The sequence below is a fragment of the Halictus rubicundus genome, chromosome 11, assembly GCF_050948215.1.
Source record: "Halictus rubicundus isolate RS-2024b chromosome 11, iyHalRubi1_principal, whole genome shotgun sequence".
Lineage (NCBI taxonomy): Eukaryota > Metazoa > Arthropoda > Insecta > Hymenoptera > Halictidae > Halictus > Halictus rubicundus.
The window spans coordinates 2,488,193-2,510,480 of record NC_135159.1 but is presented as its reverse complement, the minus strand read 5'-3'; the positions used below and the strand labels follow the sequence as shown (position 1 = coordinate 2,510,480).

The following is a 22,288-nucleotide window of genomic DNA, read 5'->3' as shown; positions in this document are numbered from 1 at the left end:
AGTGTGCATAATCTGCGAGCCACTCCGACGAACGAGAACGGAGTCTGAATTTCATTGAAACCTGTTCGTATTATTATTAATCGTTAGAACACGCTGGGTGTCTATATTCTTCTGGATAAATGTTCAGTGTTTGACCTACGACGATTCATGATTCCCCGGATCCTCTCTTAAAATTCTTTCTCTGAAGCAGCGGGATCCACAAAGATTTTCGCCAGCTGACTTCGCAGTTGCTAGTCGAAGGTTCTCATCTCCGTTAAACTGGAACGTTCCCTCGGTTGATAGAGATTCAGAGATAGAACGACATCAGACCACGTTGGATTAGATGGTCCGATCGTTTCGATCGTCGTTTGTCTCGATTGTTCGTTCACGCTCCTCTGAGAAGAGGATATACGTCGGGGTAAGAAGTTGCCCGGAGTAAAATGAATTCCGGGGCTGTGAAATAAGGCTAGCCGTAAAAAGGTCCGAAGCTAGACTGCCGGAGAGATTGCCGTTGCCAGGTAGATTGTGAAAAATTGTAATAGAGGTTTCACTTCTCGCCGCCCTTTCTGCGAATTGGTTCTCTCCCTTTAAGCGAATTCGGCGAGATGAAAGCCGCGCTCTACTTCTCCGACGCCCCAGTCGTCGTCGCCGTCGCTTGAAAATCCATTTCGCGAGACTGTCGTACTCGTTGGATGGCCATTTTAAGCGAAACGCGAAACGGAACACCGGAGATTGTCTCTGCTATTATTGTTTTCCAAGCGAGTCGGCTCGCTCTTCCGTCGCTGCCATTCCTCCGACGATGCTGAACGTCCGAACGTCTTCTTTTCTCAGAGAACCGAACGCGAATGCGTCTCTACGCGTAAATAGCTGTTCGCAGATGCTGTTGTAAAAAATATATAAAGTCGTACCATACGCCGAAAATATTTCATTTTCAAGACGTGCTCTGATTAAGCATATTTTGCTTCTCCCAGCGAAGACTATATACCAGAAAAATGTCTGGAGTCGATTGAATGCAATAAAAATGTCAACACTGAAAACTGAAATACATAAAATACGATAGTTTTCATATTCCGAGAAGGACAACGTTCGTCGAAGAAAATCGATCTTCTCAACCGTAAAAATCCCCTATAATGTGGTTGTCCAGGGGGCAAGGTGGCAAATCCGAAACCATTTGGAGCCCGAGGCTTCTTCCCATTATCTCCTCCGCCTTTTCCGGGGAAAATTTTCAGCCCCCGTTGCAATATGTCCGGCGTAACCTCGCAACGCGTAATAGCTGTTGCGGGAGTGATTTATGTCGGCCAGCATGGTCGCGTGAAACCGTTGTTCCACCATTCCATGGTCGACCGGTTTCCGATCTCGGTCGAGTCCGTGCAAATTGCTCGGCCCTGGCTCGTGAGTCTTCTCCAGCTGTCGAGGACTCGAGAAAATCCACACGAAGACAAAAACTGTTTGTCAGAGAACCGTCCGCGAGGAATGTTTCTTTCTCTCTGTTCGAAATCAGGATTTATCCGGTTTCGAGGTTTTCGATCGACTCGAAACGGGCGAAAGGATTAACGAACAACGTCCGATCGTTGGCGACTTGTTCTACTTGGAAGCAGTAGTAGGCTTTTCTTTGATAATCTTTTGAAATTGCTTATTTTGTAGTTTCGCGTGAACACGTTATCGTTAATTATTTGTTCTACATAATCACGTATAACGTGAAGAAAAGAACAGCGTCCGATAGATATTCCTATCAGAATTTCTACGATAGAAAATCGTAAGACCGTCTGACCAGTGGTGTCTTGTTCCACTCGCGTTTCACGTCATAAATTGTATAATCTACAGTATAGAAATCAGATTCCACGCTGTGAAGCTATGTTATAGCGTCGCGAATATTCCGAATTATCGGAATCTTGACTGCGACGTGGATTGTCTTGGAAAATTCTACTCGCGACCGGTAAACAGAGCATCTGTGACGTAAGACACAGCTCTAAACGAAGTCGGATCTCTCGAAGGCGGATGGGTTGATTCGATTAGACCGTCGATCCGAGCGATTCCCGACTAGCGACTCCTGACAGTGACATTAAATGGCCTACGAGCATCGAGGCCGCGCATCGTATCGTATTTCCGTGACCGATCGACCAAACGGTTCAGATACTCGTCGTAAACACGAAGGAAAGGCCGTTCGGAACGCGACGATCGCATACAGACACGATAAAACCTGTCCGGGACACGCGACAATCGCAATATTTCCCTCGGATCCACGCTATCCGAAGCGTTACGATTTTCTCGTCCCCTCGTTTCCTCGAGATTTACGCTTGTTCTCCTCTTCTTTCTACAGCCCCTGGCCAACAAATTAGGAGCACTCACGATGCCCCATATTCTTTGTTGCTAATCAAATTTCGAGACCGGAATTTTATATTTAACTCTTAGCACTCGAATGACGTCTGTAAGGCGTCACTAAAAATTGCTATATCATTATTCAAAATATTTTTTACATTATTATACTTGTTTGCAAAGAAATGGCCAAGAATTTGGATGGACACATTTTCGTTGGTTTTATAATAACCCTGGCCAACAAATTAGGAGCATTCACGATGTCCAATTTTCTTTGTTGCTAATCAAATTTTGTGACCGGAATTTTATATTTAACTCTTAGCACTCGAATGACGTCTGTAAGGCGTCACTAAAAATTGCTATATCATTATTCAAAATATTTTTTACATTATTAAATTTATTTGCAAAGAAGTGGCCAAGAATTTGGAAGGACACATTTTCGTTGGTTTTATAATAACCCTGGCCAACAAATTAGGAGCATTCACGATGGCCAATATTCTTTGTTGCTAATCAAATTTTGTGACCGGAATTTTATATTTAACTCTTAGCACTCGAATGACGTCTGTAAGGCGTCACTAAAAATCGCTATATCATTATTCAAAATATTTTTTACATTATTAAATTTGTTTGCAAAGAAATGGCTAAGAATTTGGATGGACACATTTTCGTTGGTTTTATAATAACCCTGGCCAACAAATTAGGAGCATTCACGATGCCCAATATTCTTTGTTGTTAATCAAATTTCGAGACCGGAATTTTATATTTAACTCTTAGCACTCGAATGACGTCTGTAAGGCGTCATTAAAAATTGCTATATCATTATTCAAAATATTTTTTACATTATTAAATTTGTTTGCAAAGAAATGGCTAAGAATTTGGATGGACACATTTTCGTTGGTTTTATAATAACCCTGGCCAACAAATTAGGAGCATTCACGATGCCCAATATTCTTTGTTGTTAATCAAATTTCGAGACCGGAATTTTATATTTAACTCTTAGCACTCGAATGACGTCTGTAAGGCGTCACTAAAAATCGCTATATCATTATTCAAAATATTTTTTACATTATTAAATTTATTTGCAAAGAAATGGCCAAGAATGTGGATGGACACATTTTCGTTGGTTTTATAATAACCCTGGCCAACAAATTAGGAGCATTCACGATGGCCAATATTCTTTGTTGCTAATCAAATTTCGAGACCGGAATTTTATATTTAACTCTTAGCACTCGAATGACGTCTGTAAGGCGTCACTAAAAATCGCTATATCATTATTCAAAATATTTTTTACATTATTAAATTTGTTTGCAAAGAAATGGCTAAGAATTTGGATGGACACATTTTCGTTGGTTTTATAATAACCCTGGCCAACAAATTAGGAGCACTCACGATGCCCCATATTCTTTGTTGCTAATCAAATTTCGAGACCGGAATTTTATATTTAACTCTTAGCACTCGAATGACGTCTGTAAGGCGTCACTAAAAATTGCTATATCATTATTCAAAATATTTTTCACATTATTAAATTTGTTTGTAAAGAAATGGCTAAAAATGTGAATAGATACATTTTCGTTATTTTTATAAAGTAATGTAGAATAGGCATATTTGGTGCCCCGTAAACCTAGTGTTAACAATGATTGTAGATATCACATTTCAGATTGCAACTAAAATTTATGGAAAAATTTATAATCCCAAGTATTCACGCCAATTTAATAAACTACTAAACATTTCAGTATTGTACGAGTAAATTCCACCATTTTCATATGTATAACATGAAAAAAGAATATATCGAAGAGCAATATTCTAGGTTAGAAGAAATGTTTCGTTTTGGAGTTAAAATGGCTTCGAGTGCAAAGGGTTAAGTCGTAACCACAAACGTCGAAGTATTGTCACTTTCCTGAAGGAAATATGAAGCTGCTTTCTCGTTTCCGTATTTTACCAATTTGTCCAAATTGAATCGTAAAAATATTTATATGATCGTCAAACCAGGGAATCTTTGGATATTATGTTCCGAATATGTTACTCGATTAGAACGTTCACGTAGATATTTCACTGTCAAAAGCTCTTTTGCGCTTGTCCCTTCGAACCGTTCTGAACAACCATTCGAAAATGACTGACTTCAAATCGCTGATTTTTTAAAATCGCGATATATCGCTTTTGGGAAGAGGAACTTTGATTTCCACGCGCGAATCGGTCAAAGATTCCGGCGCTGGTACGTACACAGTCATTTCTCGATATAAGTCGCAAATACTTGGCTGATAAAAGTCGCAGAACTATCCCCAGTACCACGGGGTATACCTTGTGACGGGCCTCGAACATCAAGAGGCCTCGGACGAGGAGGAGGAGGACGTTCACGTGGATGAAAGAATAATATTATTTCCTGGACGATATATGTCGCTGGCAAGACCCGTGTTGTTGACAAGTATCGAGAAAACAGTGTATCTTGCTTTCCGTTCCCGAATGGGGTGTTTGTCGATCGTCGGAAAAGATCGCGCACGTTTCTCCCGAACTCGGCCGGTCGAAGGCCTGCGGGTCCGGTAGGAAATCACCGGGACTGATTAATGAGAGGCGATTAATCGGATCCGGTCGATTCAGTTTGAAAACGTGAGGGTCGATCATCGCGCGTCCCATGCCGAGCGACAGGATGGTTGCGTATTTATGGAAAAAAAAAACGATCGAGATTCACGTCGATACGCGCGTTATGGATCCCCGAGCGTTTTCTCGTTAAACATCCTACCGTGTCGCCCCCGGTACACTGCCAGCCAAAACTATTTCGCCGGATTATCCGGGGATTATCGTCGTTTCATAACCACCGAGAGTCAGCGTCGTTTCGATAATAAATAAATCGCTCCTCGAAGCGAAAATCTGTTTCCAGGCAGCAATCGTTTTCCAAAACGGGAATTTTCCAACAATAATTATTGCTGTACCTACCGGTGTTAAAGTATTCGGAACTTGTTGAGTCAAATCATGCAGGGAGAATCGCATTCTAAACGCACTCGAAGTCCAAACCTCCTCGAACCTCGAACCAGCCATGGGTCAACGATCCCACGCATGATCTTCGTCTCGGACCAGATCCTACAGGGTGACTCACACTTTAACACTTTGACCGCCAAACTAGAAACCTCAAAAATTCCATAAAATGAAAGTAAGTTTTTTAATGAAATAAAAATTGAAAGAAATCAAATGTGTGATATTGACTAGTCCTTCAACTTTCTTGAATTTTACGGATCCTAATCAAATTTGGTGCAATGAATATATTAACGTAAAAATTCATTTCGAAACCAGGACAAATAATTCAGTCACCCACATATGGGTGACATGGCAGTCAACGTGTTAAACGTGCCCCGAGTCGAGGATCGAAGATCTGCAGGACGAATGGTGCTCGATGTCGGGATCATGGATGTTGAGCCGCGACTCTGTGCCATTACCGAGATGATCAGCCCCGGCGAACCATCCTGAACGGTGAAAAGGGCCCCGCAGTCGCCGCAAAGACGGCTTCTTCCTCCTTTGTGAGTTAGGTTCGCGGACCGTTCGTTTCCCTTTGTCCCCGTATACTTTTGGCTGGTAGTGTATGCGGTGATTGTGCCGGCTGCCCGCCGCGCCATTTATATTCATGCCGAGCCGAGCCGAGCAGAGCAGAGCAGAGCACAGGGACGTTTCGCTATTTTCCCGGCACTTTTTTTTGCTCTCCATCCTATCAAACACTGGCCCGATTATATTACGAAGGAGACATCGTCCTCGCTGACCTTTCGCCTCCCGTAGTTCGAGCGACGTACACAGCGCACTGGAAACCTGTTCGCAGCCGTTAATTATTTCAAGCTTTAAGGCGACGGTATGGCGGGTCGTTGAATTTGTTCAATGTATTAAATTTGAAAAATTGATGTTTGCCCGCAAAAAGCCGCTTTCCAACGCGACGCCGCGCCGTGTCGGTTGAACCGTTGTCCCGGAGGAGGGTTTCGAGTGGCTCGAAAATGGCCCCGCTTCGAATTCGATGATCGACTGAAAAATTCAACGCGAGAGACAAACCGAGGCCGACGCGACGTGCGTCAGGTGCCGTTTTCGATCCCGCGCGGACGGTTGCCGTTAATTAATTCGCTTAACGAGCACGATTTGGACGCCGAGCCGCGACGCAGCCTCGTTAGAACTTTGGAATCTAGCAAAAAGCTCGACCAGACCGTGGCTCCGTAACGAGACCATCAATTCCACCGGTCTCTGGACCATTCTCACCCCCCCCCCCTCATCCCCTCACGTACTTTGTGCACTCTCGTTCGAAAGGAGGGCAGAGCATGTGACGTCACCGAAAGGGTCCTCGAGATTTTTGTGAAACGCCAGGCTCGTATGTTGATTCTTCCAAAGGACCATCGAACGTCGACTAAGTGTCACCGATAGGGATGGGATCAAGTTCAATGTGTACTTACGCATTCCAGTTAACCGCTTGCACTACTATTTATTTTGTGATTATAATGATTAGAAATTCGTCAATGTTCAGAATGTCATAGAAAAAAGAAAAGATTTTTAAAAAAGTTTATATTTATTTGTTGCCTATGTTTCCTCCAAAGGATATACAGGGTGTCCCACGTAACACTTTTCACGATTTTTCAAGTACTTGCGGTAATCTGACAAACAAATGTTTTCAATAAAAGTTGATTAGTTTTCGATTGGCTATACATTACAATAAAAAAAGTTCGAAAACATTTTTTTTAGTATTGTCAAGGTCACCTCATTTTTTTTTGACTTAACGTTAAGTTTGTACTTAACAGTGTTATAGCCCGTATCAAGACGCATTCAACGACCTAGCATACTATGACCGTCGGATGACCTTGAAGGCAAAGAAATGAAAAATTGTGAAAAGTGTTATGTGGCACACCCTGTGTATCAACTACAACAGCATAGAATTTTATTTCGGTTTAAAGGAAATTAATAACATACATATTTATTAGACTCTAACATACATATTTATTAATAATAAAATTACTACACTACAATTCAACACAATTCCTACATTATCAAATGTCTTTGTGTTCAACACGTTGAACGCTACGGTGGTCACCGGTGACCGGTACCATTGTCACTAACAATTGTTCTTAACACGTTCACGGACAGTAAAAATTTCAGTGAGCTGTAAAAATAGACAGGCAATTTTTCTTGAAACTAGTTGTACTATCCGAAATCTGATTAGACATAAACAATAATAATATGCTATCTGTCATTAGTAATGACAGTTGGTCATTACTTTGAAATGTATAATTATTACAAAAACTTAAGGTTGTACAAAATTAAATGAATAAAAATTGGCTTTAAAATTTTGATGCTATGGCATTCATGTCATTTTGCATCACTATGAAAATGAATGATATAGCATTCACGTCCGCGAACGTGTTAAGGGCCAAGAGTCACTTGCATAAAACTCATTTGCATCAAAACTCTGCACATCATCAATTTTTGACCTACTTTTAACACTTATATTACTAAATACAGTGAATTCTCGATATTTGTCAACAACACGGGTCTTGCCAGGCCTCTCGTGCTTCATAGCCCTTCACGGAGTATACCGCATGGTAGCGGGGATAATTCCGCGACGTTTATCATCCAGGCCTTGGCGACATATATAGAGAAATCACTGTATCTGCATAATCTGGTCAGCTCATGATCAGCGCGCGCTGCATTGAACCTTCCTCTTTCGAAAGAGCACTTTCCCAGCGAAAAATATTCTCATATGTATAAGGACGAAAAGTTGAGGCACGTAAAATCATTTTTCGCCTAATTTTGTCGGTAACGTAGTCACTCTACCTTATCGCGAATCTACGGAACCTTGGCCCTTAACCCCTTGCACTACGATTTTACGGTTTCAGTGATTAAAACTTTTTAGTAATTCGTAATTTCCTAAAAAAAAAAAAGGAGAAAAATTATACCTATTGTATGCCTATGTGTTCTTCAATAGCTGTACACTAACAAACGCCAAAATAGAATTTGATTTCGGTTTAAAGGAAATTAATAACATACATATTTATTAGACTCTGTTCAGAATCTTCATCACGAGTATGACTCGATATTGTAGGGCAAGGGGTTAGCCCTTTACACTCGAAGCTATTTTAACTTCAAAACGAAACATTTCTTCCGACCTAGAATATTTCCCTTCTATACATTTGCTTTTCATGTTATAAATACGAAAATGGTGCAATTTACTCGTACAATACTAAAATGTTTAGTAATTTATTAAATACAAACAAATTTAATAATGTAAAAAATATTTTGAACAATGGTACAGCAATTTTTAGTGGCGCCTTACAGTCGCCATTCGAGTGCTAAGGGTTAATATCGATAACCAAGTTTCATTCCACACGGTTCGATTGCTACTCAATAACTATTCCCAGGTAAATTCTAATTTCCTTGTAATGCACTTGGTCCCGTCTCAAGCCACATACTGTTGTACGTTCTCGCGCAATAAGCAAGCAAACAAACAGGCAAACAGACGAGCGAGTGAGCGAGCAAGCAAACAAGCTAGTTGGTCGGATGTTTAATTCGGCCTCTCGCGGTAGAAGAGGCGTGCGGGGGTAGTCAGACGCATGAATTCGTACTTGACCCGGTTCCACGCTGGTTTTTCAAGAAGGGAAACCAAGGAACGTTGTTAACTCCGCGGTCTGGCTAGCAAGAATTCACAGAGGACCGCGTTCAATTGATTCTAATTTTTATTTTTCGGCAGGATTGGCGAACGCGTTGCGTCGCGTCGCGTCGAGCCTGCCAGCGCAAAATCTGCTCGCACGATCGATCTCGATCGATTTTCGCCTCGTTCGACACGCCGCTGTAGCCCTTATGCTCTCTTGTCCGACTAACGACGTGCCTTATCTCCTCGTGGCTCCGGGTCCGACCGTATCGGCGGCGTGTCTTATCTCCTAGACTCATTCTCCGATAAACGCTGCACTCCAACCTTTTAATTAACCGCCGCGTCGTTTCGTCCGAGGCTCAAAGTTCCGCGTAGCTTCGTTTCGAAAACGCTTAGCCGGTTCGAATTTTAATTCAAAACAAATATTATTCCAACCATGCGTAACGTTTCGCGTCTGACCAACCGTGTACCGCATCACTTCTAACAAACTCTGATATTCCTTTGTTCAGCAGAATGTGCAACCCCTAGTCTACTTAAATTCAGAGCACGTCTGATCAGTGGTAGCCGAATTTACTTAATTAATCCTCGTCCACTTATCGGTTCCAAGTTCCTGAAATCGAGACCACTCTGTCCGACCAGTGGTAGACCCGATCTACTTATTCGAACACGATTCTCCCCTGTGGAATTATCGAAGAAATTTTTCGAATGAGAAAGTTAACCGAGAATTTCAATGCGTTAAACAATTTGCGTGGAAACATTGGTTTCAGAAATGATCGTCTTTGAGCTCCTGTAACTTTGTGTAGTAAAGGGCGCAGCCTACCTCTGCATGATGTTCCGCGAACAAGGGATCTTTTCCGACAAGTCCGGGCCTGTGACACGGTATGAAAACGACTTGCTCATTCGGCGCTTATCAGTGTCGTTATCGCGGATCGTTTATCACCGGTCCGTGCCGAGTTCGCGTTAATTGCCCGGCCTCACGGGTTCGCGCAATTATCCGAGCTCGTTGCAAAACATTTCTGCCCGGCCGCTCGTTGCGCCGGCACACGAGAGCGCAACTCCTTTCCGGCTCCTCGGATTCGTTGGGATCGCGCGTTGTTAATTAATTCCTGTCCCCGTCGAAACACGCCAAACAGATTCGAACGCATTCTCGGTGGTTTCGTCGGGGCTATTCAATAACATGGAACACGAAGAAATCTATCGATTCTCGTTCGTTCGAGAATTTCACGACTGGCCGTTTTTCAATTTGGAATTAGTTTCGCGATTGTCCAGGCGCTCTGCTCCGGGCAATCTCTTTTCATGGGCCGGTTTTATTTATCGGAGCGGACTCGCGTAGGTTTCGCGCGGTAACGGGAGGCAGTTTGTCTCGCAGTTTAAAAAGTAATTCCCTGGGAGGACAATATTCTCAGCGGTCTACGCACTCCGAAGCCAATACCGAAGAAGTATCGTGTCTCCTCTCTGAGGAAACTTTCCTCAAAAATTGAATATAACTTGCATCTGAAAGGATGGCCCCATTAAAACGCAGTTACGACTTCGCTATACTTTAGAGTTTGAACGAGTTCGCCGTGGCCGCCACTAAGAGAATGAGGTGAAGGGGGTCGGGGACCAGCTGATGTCACCTTCATGTTTTAATCGCCTCGACGAAACCATCGATCGAATGCCAATCGACTTTTCGTTGTTCTCGGTACCGAGGGCGGACCGTGCGAAAGTTTACTCTTTTTCCGATACGTCTGGTCTCCTTGAAAAACAACGCCTCCGTCGTTCGTGCTGCAAACCACCTTATAAAAATTCCACTCGGTATCTCTATTTCTCTGGCCTCTTTTTTCCCCAACGAAATCCACCCGTAAATGACTTTACGGTCTACGAAACACCCTCGCCGCCTAATGGCGGCGGTGATTACTTCGAAACTTTCCTCAAACTTCTGATCAATATTTTCAATTTCTTCGCTCGCGGCACGCTTCTCCATAGCAATCGATCTCGCCGGTCTCCTCGTACCGGCGCACAGTGTGACGAATGGCCTTTTTAGCTGGACAAAATTAACTTTCGAATAAACGAAAACTAACTGTGCTACTGTAATCTAAAATTACCATGTATTAAAACCCTTGAATATTGAAACTTAAAATTCTTTTGTTGTATGTTTAGAGAACGTGTAAACTTCACCTGAAAGACGAACGCCTAACCTATAAATGAATGGGCACATTTCCATACGCGTTGGAAATATGTTAAAATGTACTAAGGAGTATTTAAATTTCCTATATACGATGGATATAACATCTGAAAACATGTATTTTCACTTTAGTAATTCCAAATTATCGATAACATTACTCTATTTTTGTGAATTAAGTGTCAAAGACGGTACTTATTTTTCAACAGAAACGCCCATGTTACTACTCTTCGTTAATGAATTAGTATATGCCCCACGTCGCCCCACGCGATGATTTTTACATATAATGAAGTAGAGATTCTCTACTTTATTTTAATACCAAAATTGGATTGCAGAACGTTGCAGAACTATACTAATTTTTACAATGAAGTTACGTCGTTTTACGTACACGCTGCCGATGCCGATTACCGTCGCCACTTAGCGGTTTCTTTAGTATACTCGTTGAAACCTATGAATTGGTCTCATTCATTGTATATTGAAGGAATAAACAATGATAAGATCCCCGAGTTTTCCTCTCAACTTTCTTCGTATGAAAATTCGTTTCTTCAGTCTCAGAGCGATCAGCGTGCAGTGTACATCTCCCTTGCGTTTTTCTTATATCTTTCAGTTTCGTTATTTTTAATGATGTTGTTGTTTTATTGTTATTGTTATAATTACCGTCATTATTGTTAGTGTTTTATTTGTTACGTTATTACTTTATACGTGAAAACGTTATAGCAAAATCTTCCTTAGATATAATCAGGTACGTTGAATCAAAACATTTCATCCCTTATAAAAATTATGGAAAGTTTAAATAGGAAATACAAATTTTTAGATTAATCTAAACAAATTGGTATAAACAACATAAGTATATAAAGCTGATGTATAAGCTTATACTAAACCAAAGAATAATTCTTTCCCCTTAGAATATGTCTGAATCTCCAAAAAGTAACATTTACTATAATTTTTCCAAAATTACAGTCTTTTTGTCCATAATTAAAAATGACGTCTTCTTTGATAATATCTAGTACTTGTTAAATCATTCTGGGTTACATAGGTCCATTACTAACTTTGTTGTATTTTATATTTAATTATAAATCACTTAAAACATATTGTTTAATTAACAAAAACCAACTAAATGTTGTAAAAAATTAATAATTATACATATTTTATACAACTGTGAACATATTAATCGATAAATATAGAGAAATAGGCGATTTAGAATTTTGTCCAGCTAAAAAGGCCATTCCTCACACTGTGCGGCGCGTTGCTTAACCCGAGGCAGAATGAAAAGTTCTAGGCGCGTGATTCCTTTTTCGAAATCGGCCCGGCCCGACCCGGCCCGCGATGGAGACGCGATTCAGGGCCTGAGAAATTTCGTGTTTCGAAAGGGTTATACACGGCCGTTCGTTATCGGTGAATGGGAAAAGTTTCGCGCGAGATTCCTCGGAGAGCGGAGGCTCTCTCTTCCCCAGTTTTCTTGGGGGTCGTTTCGGGGAGGCTTCCCAGCCGCTGTTTCACCTCGTTGCATTGCGGTAGATCGATGTACCGGAGTTCAGGGTTACGTTGTAAGGCCTCCTCGTCGCCGATGGAATCTGCAGTCGCACGTGCTGCGCGTTGATCGTAGCTCCTGACGCACAGTGTGCGAAAAACTCTATTCCTTGAGGTATCTCAAAATGAACAAATCTCAACCCTCCGTTCTTTCTTTCCCATCAGTGCTTTCAAACGTTTGACGTTCCAACGATTCACTATATTAAAATAAAGACTTCAATGCTCAATTGGATTCCTCAACATTTTTCATTTCTCGAGAAATGAGAAATAAGACTATATTTCTCGATAATTCTCGAGAATTTTTAATAAAATAAAGAAATATTAGGAAACTTTTACCAAATTTTTATAAAGTGAAACATTACGCTTTTGTTTTGAAATGACTTCTTAAGAACCATAATGTGTCTAATGTAGAATCAGACAATCTACTTCTTTTTTTTTTGTAACAAAATCTGTAGCCGTAGAAACATTTCTTTCGTTTTGTGTGGATGTTGGCTTTATCGTATACAGAACATCCAAAAGTTGCTGAAGATTGGGTGTCCTTTTTCCAGTGGACTCAAAAATTTGGAATTCCGTTGTTAGAGTCCGGAATTTATTTTCTTCTGCCGCTAAACTCTTGACGCTAAATTCTTGAAGACTGTCTGCAATTTCTAATTCTAACTGTTTTTCCAGTGATAGTTCCTCATTCTGAGAATCTGAAAGTTTTTCACTATTTTCATAAGAATCATTGTCATATTTTCCAAAAAGTCTGCTTAGAATTTGTTTGGCCATTTTATACATGTCTGCCTTGGATGTTAAACAAAAAAATGTATCTTCTGAATCTTTTTGCAGATATTCTGGATTATGCAGATATTTTATAAGGGATACAACAATCTTGTCTCTTCTTTTAGGTATTTCTTCTGTAATAACAACAAGACACTCATTACTCAATTCAGTATTCAGTTTTTCTAAAGTTTTAAATAAGAATTTCAGAGAATTTAAGAATTTATGTTATAAAATAAATGAGATTCCTAAGAATTTTCCTAGATTTAAATTTCTCGAGAAGCACTGGAATTTCTCGAGAAATCAGAAACAATCAATTATAAATTTCTTGAGCAATTCTCCAGAAAGAATTCTCGAGAGGGAACACTACAAACGGCCCAGTGTGCAGACGGAGGGTTAGTACGTATGGTTAATCGAACGTTTCGGTCAACTTCGAAATTTCTCGCAAGACTATACCGTTGGGAATTTCAGTAGTAATCGAAGTTGGAACGCTGTTCCACGGAAGTTCGAAGTGTTTTCTTCGGTTAAAGCTCGGAACTGGGATTCGTTAAACGACGGGGCGAGAAGAAAAATGATCGATGTCGTTGGAATTCAATTAAATCGGTCGGAGGAAGCCCGTTCGCGTTCGTGCTCGTGTCAGAAACAGCTGAACGTGCCCGTGAATTTATTCCACGGCGAGAATGGCTTGCATGCTGGTCGCTTGGCATCCGGCCAACCCTCTTTCACGGGTCGACCTTCGTTCCACGGCATGGAGAACGGAAAACGAGCTGCAGACAGCCCCGAAAAATCATGCGCGACCGGTGTGTGTTCCGTGTCCGCGCGAATCTTAGCAGTTTCCGGCTGTGCAGTCGCCGTGAAATATTCACGGGACAAAAGGCTAAAAATAGCGATCGTGGGAGGATTAATTCGCAGCAATCCCGAGAGCAATCGAAAGTGTTTGCCTCGTATTAATAGATACGGAATTTATTTATCGCCTCCCGGGGACAGTCTCGTGCTGAAACACCGCCGGATTGCAGGTTGTCTCGGGGCCGGGGGTGGTACGAGCGGGCATGAGGCGAGTCTACGAGGGTGGTCTGAAAAGTTTCCGACCTAACAAAGATATAAGGCATTTTTTCCTCAAAATTATTTTGATTTCTCTACATAGTCTCCTTGCAAGTCTATACACTTCTCCCAGCGATGCTCCCATCTCTCCAGCCCGTCCAAATGGTACTTGCCGTCTTTCTCTGCAAAATAGCTAATTACAAAGGTGATGGCTTCCTCATTTGATGAAAATCTCTGTCCTCCGAGTGCAACTTTTAACTTGGGGAACAAAAAGAAGTCGCTTGGAGCTAGATCTGGTGAGTAAGGTGGGTGATCAAGCAATTCAAACCGTAATTCGTGGATTTTTGCCATGGCAATCGTTGAGGTGTGAGACGGCGCATTGTCTTGGTGGAACAAGATTTTTTTTCTGCAAATGTGGCCGTTTTTCCGCAATTTCTGCCTTCAGCCTGTCAAGTAATGATGGGTAGTATGCTCCTGTAATGGTTTACCCTTTTTTCAAGATAATCAATAAAGATAACTCCACGACTGTCCCTGAAAACAGTCGCCATCACTTTCCCAGCCGAAGGAACAGCCTTTGCCTTTTTTGGTGCCGATTCCCCATAAGCAGTCCACTGTTTTGACTGCATTTTTGATTCGGGAGTGTAATGGTGTATCCAAGTTTCATCAACAGTAATTAGCCGGCGCCAAAACTCTGATTTATTGCGCCTAAATTACGCCAAAAGAGCGATCGAAATGTTCATTCGAACACGTTTCTGATCCAACGCGAGCAAACGCGGCACCCAACGCGCAGACAGCTTTCTCATGCCTAAATCTTCATTCAATATGTGACAAACACGTTCTTTGGATATATTCATGGCCTCTTCTATCTCTCTAACTTTAATTCGACGGTTGTCCAGCACCATTTGGTGAATTTTAGCGATGTTATCGTCACTGGTTGCAGTTTTTGGGCGTCCCGAAGGTTCATCGTCACCCAAGCTGGTACGGCCACGTTTAAATTCAGCTGCCGAAAATTTCACGGTGGTAAACGATGGTGCAGAGTTCCCGTATACAGCGTCTAACTCTTCTTTGATTTGCGTAGGCGTATTGCCTTTCAAAAATAAATATTTAATCACAGCTCGATACTCGAGTTTTTCCATTTTCACAAAAACACTCACAGCAACTTACTCAAACGACTGTTAAACAATAACTGAGCGTCCGAAATGGCTGAAATTTTGGTGAGTACCTGTCAAAGCACGCACAAACACGCTCCAGTACTTTCGTCGACGAATACTGCCATCTTCATGTTGAGGTCGGAAACTTATCAGACCACCCTCGTATGTGCAAAAAATAAGAACGAATAGCATTTTTCTCGGTTGACTCGGTTCGTTTTCGAGAAGATTCAGTTTGTATTGTGGGTAGGGTCTGTTTATGATCAACTACACTTTGCTGGCGAACAGATTTTAATAGAAATATGTACACTTAGTGTTCGCGTCTTTACAATCGCGAGGTATACAGTGACTCCCAAAAATATTCGGACACTAGCTATAACTAACTTTACGACTTGATCATTTGTTTGTTAATAAAGCAATCGTCCCGGGAATTGTTTCTGGCAATAAAAGATCTATTAATGTTGATAAACATAAATAATTTATTTGAAAAATATACATAAATTCCATAATAAAAATTAGTAAAAGACATAATGTACCATTTTTGGCTCACAAAAATATTCGGACAATATTAATTTTTCAATTTAGATAATGTAATTTAGCATTACAAAATTTGTTGAATACTTCGTGGCATAACCATTTTGTTTAAGAACATGTCTTAACCTGTTTGGCATATTGTTTATAATTTTTTTTTAAATATTTGTGGGATGAATGGTTCATTGTGCGTGCGTGCGTGCGGGCGACCGGATCATGTTGCGACGGTTCGGCGCCGGTATGTTTGGAAAACTCGAGTGACTGAAGAGGTGTGAACGAAAAGTGTTTAGGTCTAAGTGATAGGAGAGTTTGTGTATTTCTAAGAATGAAAGCGATGGATGCAAGAAACAGAGTGCAAGCGAGATGAATGCAAGGGGGTGAAAGAATATAAAGCGTGGATGTTCGGTAAGAGCGGGGAGAGTAGAGTTGCGACTGCCTTGCGAGAAACAGCGTTAATCGTGTCAGTGTTATTTATTCTAAATATATTAATATTCAGCAACGTGTTTCAAAGAGATTAATCTCCCCATTTCCCAAGATTCCTACAATTGGGGGCTCAGCCGGGATTGAAAGAGTCAGTGATATTAGCGTTAACGAATAGCGACTGTATTAGTGACTTAGTGACTGTATTAGTGATTTAGCGACTGTATTAGTGATTTAGCGACTGACAATTAGCGAGACATTACAAACTTTATGCGTGCCGATGAGTGAAGTGGACCTGAGTAATTTAAAAGTGATACAATTGAAGGAACAACTTAGAAAACTAAATCTGCGCACTAGCGGATCAAAAGTCGAGTTGATAGCCAGAATAATGGGAGCAACGAAAGATTTGGAAAATCCCGCAAACGGATCTAGTAAAGTTCTTGGCGAAACAGAGATGACTGCGAGGGAATCCCAATTAATGAGGGAACTGGAAGCGATGCGACAAAGGCTACAGGAACGTGAATCAAACACCCCACCACAACCTATTTTTTTTCCACCCACCCCAGCGTTTGGACATAGCATCGTAGGTAATATCAACATTACCACGATTGCGGGGCTTCTTCCATTTTTCGACGGCGACGGTGAAAAGTTCGAACGATGGGAAAAACAGGTGCGTCTACTGACCCTTACGTACAACCTATCTGACGAAATGTGCAAGGTGCTGATGGGCAGCAGATTAAGTGGAAAGGCGTTAGAATGGTTTTATTCCAAGCCGGAATTCTTGGAGCTAACCACGCGCGATTTGATGGACAGGATGCGCGAAATGTTTTTTCGACGGGTTAACAAAACCATCAGGCGAAGGAAGTGCGAAGAGCGTGTGTGGCAACCAAATGAATCCTTCAGCGAGTACTTCCATCATAAAGTGATTTTGGCGAATAATGTGCCCATAGAAGAAGACGAGATAGTTGACCTCATCATCGAGGGAATTCCTAATGGTACGCTGCGGAATCAGGCGCACATTCAAAGATTTTCGTCGCCAGCAGATTTGATGGAAGCGTTTGAAAAAGTAACATTGGGAGGAACGAGCTATAGCAGTCGAGATGCTGTAAAGAGAACAGCTGCGAAGAATACAGCGGAGGAGTACAGCAGCAGAAGACCCCCGGTCAAAGAGGAAGACAGCAGGAGGTACCAGCCCCAAGGACATCTGCAGTCAGGTGCATCGGAACGGAGATGCCCAAGCTGCGGGCTACTGGGACACCAGCTCCTTGATTGCCCAACCAGGGAAAAAGGCGTCAAGTGTTTCGGGTGCCGAGGGTACGGACACATTGCAGCCCGTTGTCCGACAAAACTGCCGTCAATCTGCAGCAGTTACAATGTGGAACGGTCGGCGAAGTACGAGAAAGAAACGGTAATTTATGGGCGTAAAATAATAGCGGTAATTGACACGGGAAGCGATATTTGTTTAATGCGTGCGTCGGTACATGCAGAATTAGGCGCGCCGCGATTACAGCGAACGGGTTTACGATTTCGCGGAGTAGGCTCTGACGGCAACGAGACGTATGGCGTTTTTAGTACCGAAATTATCGTGGATAAAGAATTGTATCCGATAACGATTCACGTCGTTTCCGATCAGCTTATGCAACCTGCATTGATCATAGGCGCCGACTTTTTACGGAATTTAAGTGTATCACTCGAGAATAATCACGTTTCTATATCTAAGGCGGATAAGAATATTCCAACTGCGGAAAGAGTTCCAGAAGTTTTTAATATCGTCGCGTATAACTCCTCGGAAGTGGACACGTATATTGTGAATCGCGAAGATCGTCGCGAAGTAGAAAGGATAACAAATAATTATCAGCCGCGTAGAAATTTTGAACCTCGATCGTCCATGAGAATTATCCTCCGAGATGAGGACATGCAGAGCATAGCTAGTTTAATGTCAGTTAACAATAATAGCGATATAGCACCATTAGACGATGTTGATAATGAGGATATACCTGAGGATGTTGAGGAAGTATCTGTGAAAAATCTGGACGAGATTCTAGATATTTCTGCACAACTTGATTTAATGACAAGTAGTCTTAGCGAAAGCGAATTACCTAGCACTCCGATAAGTGCGGCGAGTTTATCAAAGGACAGTACTACACTTGTAAATGATAATGACCACTTCATTCGTGATATTAGTCTAACAGGCATTGTTGATTCCTTTAAGGATAAATCATCTTTGAAAGACAGTGTTGCCGTTGAAAATGATAAAAACATTGAACAGAGATTGAGATTACCATCACAACCATTAGAACTAACAAGGAACGATGTTACTATTCCTAGATTAAAAGAGATTACACCAGGCGAGGATTTATTGGAATGGTGTAAGGATGTAACTAAAGGTTATCCTGGTGTCAAGGTTACTAATCTTACGATATCTTGGAGAAATGGAATGGCATTTTGTGCAATCATACATAATTTTAGACCAGATCTTATAGACATAGATTCACTATTACCACATGATGTGAAAGGTAACTGTAAGAAAGCGTTTGATGCTGGTGAAGCTCTTGGTATAAGTAGAGTTATAGAACCAGCAGATATGGATATATTAACTGTACCTGACAAGTTAGCTGTAATGACGTATTTATATCAGTTGAGAGCACATTTCACTGGTCATGAGTTAGAGGTACATCAGATAGGTAAAACCACAGATGAGTCTTCTTACATGATTGGTAGATTTAATACAGACAATAATTCAGATGTGAGTGTACAATTATTTAGTCAAGAAATAATCAATTTGCATAAGAAAGATCAAATAGAGCTTGAGAGCAATAAAATAGATAACATCAGACGGTCGAATCCATGTGATAACAAAAAAGAGGATGCTAATATTGATTCATTAAGAAATAGAATTTTAATACCAGTTCTTGCGAAAATGTCACACCCGAAGCGCGAAGAATGGTTTCGATATTTAGAATCAGCGCAGCAATGTTTGAACACCACTCTATGTCGAAGCGTGGGCGCGTCTCCTTTCCGTATATTGTTTGGGACCCACACGAGGTTGCGAGAAAATCATGAAATTAGACAGTTGCTAGAGAAAGAGTGGGTTGCCGAATTTCACAATAGGCGGGATGAGATTCGCGTCCAGGCAAAAGAAAATCGTAGAACTTACAATAGGAAGAGAAGGAAAGCGACAAAATACGTTGTAAACGATATTGTAGCGACAAAGCGAACCCAGCAAGGCCCAGGTCTAAAGCTTGCTAATAAATTTTTAGGGCCTTATAAAATAATTAAAGAATTGCGGAACGATCGTTATGTCGTGGAAAGAATTGGTGATCACGAGGGTCCATTAAAAACCTCAACTGCGGCGGATCATTTAAAATTGTGGGCATGCGATAATGAAGACTTGAGCGAATCGGATGCGGATGAATCTGACAATGACACAGGGTCCGATACCTGAGGTCAGGTATTTTTTGTCAGGACGGCCGAGTGTGGGATGAATGGTTCATTGTGCGTGCGTGCGTGCGGGCGACCGGATCATGTTGCGACGGTTCGGCGCCGGTATGTTTGGAAAACTCGAGTGACTGAAGAGGTGTGAACGAAAAGTGTTTAGGTCTAAGTGATAGGAGAGTTTGTGTATTTCTAAGAATGAAAGCGATGGATGCAAGAAACAGAGTGCAAGCGAGATGAATGCAAGGGGGTGAAAGAATATAAAGCGTGGATGTTCGGTAAGAGCGGGGAGAGTAGAGTTGCGACTGCCTTGCGAGAAACAGCGTTAATCGTGTCAGTGTTATTTATTCTAAATATATTAATATTCAGCAACGTGTTTCAAAGAGATTAATCTCCCCATTTCCCAAGATTCCTACATATTCAACGGTTATATTCGACCACTCAGTTGCAAGTCTTTGTTTTAATTCAGCTGTCGATGTAATTGGGGTTTTTCGAATTTTTCTATCCAATTCATCCCATAAATTCTCGATAGGATTAAGGTCCGGTGATTAGGGCGGCGAATGAAGAATTTTGGGGCAGCGCTATAATAAAAATTCTTGCACAATACGTGACTTGTGTTTAGGGTCGTTGTCTTGGTAAAACTTAAAATTATTATTAAGCTCCATTTTTTCAGCACTTTGAATTAAATTATTTTTGAGTATATTTAAATAATGATTTTTGTCCATGATACCGTCAATAAACACTAGGTTACCGACTCCATATGACGAAATGCAACCCCAGACCATTACGCTGCCTTCGCCGTGTTTCACTGTACCTCTTGTATTTTCAAAATTAAACTCTTTATTCGCTTTCCGCCACACCATAGTTCTTCCGCCGGAATTGTACAGATTGAATTTGCTTTCATCAGAAAATATGACATCTTTCCACCATGTCTCATCCTTAGAAATTAGCTCTCTTGCAAAGGTTTTTCGTTTATTCCAATTCTTTTCGTTGATAAATGGTTTCTTTCTAGCTACTCTTCCATTGTAGCCAGCTTGCCTCAGCACTCTTCGAACTGTTTCGGCTGAAACATTTTTGGAGCTTTCTCCTAATAGCTCACTAACTAGTTTTGGAGCACTTAAGCGCGGATTTTTTTTTCACTTTCCGAATAATTTTGCTTTTCTCACTCGTACATAAGAGACTTGGTCTTCCAGTTTGCGGAATAGAATCAATGCGATTCTCAATATAAAATCTTCGACAGATATCTGCAACAGTACTCTTACTTATACGAAGCATCGCACTAATTTCGCGATAGGTTTTTCCTTTTTCTCGATGAAAAATTACAAGCTGTCGTACATCGAAACTCGTATTCTTTCCTATGCGACCCATTTTCAACGAATTCACGTTTACTACTGACAATAGTGAGGTGGCATGGACATCCAATGGTCCACGAGATTCTGTTTGTAAATAAACGTTTTCCAGAGATTGCCAGAGAAATATAATACGTGTCCGAATATTTTTGTGAGCCACAAATGGCCCATTATTTCGTTTAATAATTTTTATTATGAAACGTATGTATATTTTTCAAATAAATTATATATTTTTATCATCCTTAATAAATGTTTTATTGCTAGAAACAATTCCCAGGGCGATTGCTTTATCAACAAATGAATTATTAAATCATAAAGTTAGTTATACCTAGAGTCCGAATATTTTTGGGAGTCACTGTATCTTTGGACGACGCTCGTGACTCCTGTACAAATCCGAAGTGTGTCTCACGACGACTTCCGACTGACCCGACTGAATGTTCTGTACAACTTAATTCTAACGCCTTCGTTTGCCCTGGTAAAAATCCTAAACAACCCTGATTGGCTAACCCACGCTTTGGGTCCTTCCAATCAGAGCTGTTCTTTTTCTTCGTCTCACCCCCGTTCCTTCCGCCCTTGGCGTGTTTGTTTTCGGAACGGCGAGGTGATCGGAGAGGATGATGGGACTTTCTTCCGGGCCACCCATGCTTGCCACAAGTGTCGATAGACCGTTGGGTCCGCTTCAAGTGCCCTTCAGTTCGTCTCTTAATTTACGACGGTCTCAGTTTGCTATTGAGGACTTTGGGACAAAACTCTAATAAACATGCTTCGACTAGGTCTGGAAAATGTCCACTCAAAAATGGCTTCGACGAACGAGAGTCGTAAATTGCGTTGGCCGTTTGCACGAAAGAAAGACTCTTTTGTGTGCGTGCGACCGGACGTTACAGTATCATGGTCATGATCAGACGTGATCACCGAATCATTCAATTTTCTTGGAAACGAAGCGTCAGCCGGAAAAATCTGTTTCTCGCGTATTTTTGCACGTAGGATCAGCTCGTGCACGTCCTCCGTTGCGCAA

General features: G+C 41.4%; 1 protein-coding gene across 1 annotated transcript in view; it reads left to right on the top strand.

The window, feature by feature from the left end:
• The window catches only part of LOC143359146 (solute carrier family 7 member 14), a 95,861-nt gene that overhangs the window by 1,174 nt on the left and 72,399 nt on the right, over positions 1-22,288 (top strand). The gene's annotated exons all lie outside the window — the stretch shown is intronic.